This window comes from Triturus cristatus, chromosome 3_1 (assembly GCF_964204655.1).
Source record: "Triturus cristatus chromosome 3_1, aTriCri1.1, whole genome shotgun sequence".
Taxonomy (NCBI): Eukaryota; Metazoa; Chordata; class Amphibia; order Caudata; family Salamandridae; genus Triturus; species Triturus cristatus.
This window is the reverse complement of record NC_140583.1, coordinates 758,820,452-758,824,070: the sequence shown is the minus strand read 5'-3', so window position 1 is coordinate 758,824,070 and position 3,619 is coordinate 758,820,452.

Below are 3,619 nucleotides of genomic sequence, written 5' to 3'. Positions count from 1 at the left end.
GGTTTGGCTAGTGCTGTTGATTGTTCAGAGTGCATTTGCAGGAGTTGGTTTCGTGGCTCTGATTTCTCATTTCCACAGCTACTTGGTTCTAGTACTTTCGGGCACTTCCCGGCTGGGACAGTACAATGACTGCTATTGGGTTACAGCCATAGAAAGGAGCACAATCCTACACTCTGCCATAGTTCCCTAGTGTTTCCTCCTCCGTAACAAAGCCTCCTTTTGGTGGCTGCCAGCGTTCCTGCACCTTGGAAACTGATTTTAGGCCTGTTCTGCACGTAAAGTCCCTGTGTTAATTTTTTAGGTCTCGCCTGATCCAGCGCTTGCGCTGATCTGGCCGAGACATTTTGTATACACGCTTTTCAAAGTGCTGCCGTGGCCTAAAGGTACAGTGCACGTGAACGTGAACGTGCACGCGCGCAGCGCCATGTGTCTTTCCTCTGTAGCACGCACGCGATCGTAATCGCGATCACTTTCAATTTCGTGGCCGCGTCACTTTCGCTCCGCGTTGCCTGCGGGTGCCATCTTGCAGCCCGCCACGTCTTGGCTTTCCAGAAGGTGCCCCTCGGATGAGTGACTCTGCTTCCCCAGCCCCGCCTGCACTCCCACACGCCGACCCGCTGTCGTTAATGAGAGGAGACAAACTTTTCAGATATGTGCACCCAGTGGCGCCGCTTGGCGCTCCTTGGCCCAAAGTCCAACACCATTGTTAGTTTTACCCGCGCGTTCATGCGTTTTCTCCGAAATCAGGGCTCCGTTTTGTGCCCCTGGGTGGACTGTACGGAGACCGCCCAGGCTCTGAAGGGGGTTGAGGCATTCTTCTGCTTTTGAGCGGCTGAACCATCTTTGAGGGCAAATAGCAAATATTTGCATCCAAAAATTTCAAACGCATTAAAAAGGCATGTTAGGAATCACCTGTACCTAGTGTTCACACTCTCAACTATACGTTGTGCTTATACACTGTGACGTTCACTACACCATGTGTGAAGCACGTCTTGGAACCTCTTGCACCCCCTCAACACCTCCAGCTGAGCCCAAACTACACCCGACACTACCAACCAATCAGGGGCCAGGCTTCCGATGCAGTATAAACCCGTTTACTAGGAATTATGTTTCATCAAATACCTGTGAAAACAAAGTTATTTTCCCTGACGAATAATGTCAACTCGAAGCGCGTAGGCAATGTAATGCAAGTGGAATTATTAAAACAAACTTTTAGAAATTAAGACTGAAACGAACCAAATAAAGCAGAGCAAATCTTTTTTTTACCCACAGAAGTGTGCACCGCCGCCAAGAAGAGTCTAACAGATATTCAAATTTATACATAGATCACATGACTCCCTCCCGGATCACCTACGATCCGAAGTGATCCCGAGAGTAGACACCACGAGCCAAATTGCCTCTTGGCATGTGAACAACAGGTGCTATTGTTACCCGACTGCCAGCTCTATCAGAGTTATGGAAACAAACGAAATATGAAAGGGCATCGTGTTGACATTTAAAAAACTCTCCAAGGCAACCCTAAAATGCTAGACTCTATTATTGTACGCATTTCACTCGTGTCCTATAATGGCGGTTCGCGTGTGAGTGAGCGCCCGATGGGGCACTGATCACGGCTTCTGTTTTTCATTTCTCGAGGCGCCCACATATCTCTCAGTGCTAGAAACAGTCAAAGCGGACCCTTTTGCATACCAAAGAGAGATCTAGAAATCCCCATTGGTATTTATTAAGCAAGTCTGATTTTCACAGAGGGCACTGCAGAAAGTGCATAAAACATACACCGTCCCAGCTCCTCTGTTTCCAATTGAGCGAGAGGGCAAGCAGCACCGACCAACGACAACCGATATTGTGTGGGAAAGGGCACTTCAATGAACAGGTGTACATTACATTTTAACGGATTCATTCCCCAGGCAACCTTGCTGTACAAAACTATAACGCCTCACTAAACCTCTTTATTCATCTACTTAACACCCTCCCCACCCCTACGTTGCACCCAGGGCTTTAAGTGGGATGAAACAACTGGGGGGGGGGGTCTCTCATAGGGGCGTGTCCAATGTAATTATGGGCGTGGCTTAAAACACGTAAGCTAAAAATCTGTTTAGGATAGTGTGCCGCCTGAATTGAATTTTGCTGTTTCTGTCATAGCATCCAGATATATGATTCAACCAGTCACATCATACATACAAGTCAGGACTATTGGCTTTGTCAATGGTTGTTAGTTGCATAAGATAAATAAGCAGCACTATGGCTTGTATATAATATTGAAAAAGCTTCCACTGAAAGCCCTGGTCACACCAAGGCGATGTTGCTGCTCCTGAGTTTCAAAAAGAAAAGGGAAATCCAGAGAGAAAATGACTCTCTTTATAGGATTTCCCTTCCTCCTACAACACTCACCAGGCATGACGTCATGCCGTAACTTCTCCACTGGTGACAAGTGAGCTGTGTGAGCAGCGCACATCGATGTGCCTGCTGTCTGCACAGACTGCCTGTGCCAGGGCACAAACCAGAGCCCGAAAGAGACCCGTTTTGAGGCCCCCTTTAAACAAGCATTGGCATAGCCAATAGGTATCGCTTTTGGGACCTTATAAGAATTTAGTTATGCAGCACAATATCCTTGGTGCAACAACATCAACTAAATAAAGATGCCTGAAAATTCTGTATTTTTCTTGTCTTGTTCGCTTCTGTTCAAAGACAGAGGTCAACTATGTCTTCTAACAAATTGCTGCTTACTTTTTAACCTGGGGTTTGTTTTGCAGTGAAAGAAAGAAAAGCAAAGTGAAATAAATGACAGTCTTGACCCATGGGATAAAGGCAGTATCAAAGGATGTCATTATTATTTTTGCAATGTACAGGGAAACGTAAATACCTGTAAAAATGAACAGCACATGTTGCAACAAGCATTTGCAATGCAATAGGTCTCGCATTTATGCGAGTTTGAGCTATTGACGTTGCAAATGACAATGCCTTTTATTTATGTTTTAAAAACAAAAATAAAAGGCATTGTCATTTGCAATGTCAATAGCTCAAACTCGCGTCAATGCGAGTCCTATTGCATTGCAAATGCTTGTTTGCCTTGTCATTTACCTTCTTTTGGGAGGTCTAGTTTAGAGCTCCCCTGCTTCATGGTCAATGGTACAATCCACCCACTTCCTATTCAGAGCAGTTGAGCTATCACTCACTTTCTACACATAGCAGGAATATCCCTCACACTTGGCTGATCAGAACCTTCCGCTGTTGACTGATATCTCACTCAGTACAGTCAGAAGAGCTGCTCATTTGACACAATCAGTACAACTATCTCACATTTGGTACAAATATTAGATCAGTCCCTCACTTCTGGCAGATCAATTCCTTGAAAAGGTGTCTGATATCTCCCTGAGTGTAGACACCTGCCTTAGACATTGTTGAGTAGTTCCTATAAATCTATATAGGATCTGCACATTTAGACAACATAAACTGTGATATTGTTGTCCAGACTGATTGCAGACACCCCCACCGGGTATGCTTGCCTGTATACCAGCTAGCTCGCAGTGCCACTGTTAACTCCTCTTACCAAGAAGAGAATAGTTCCTGGCAACTATCGAACATGACAACCCTGTCCCATCAGGGATCGTGGAAACAG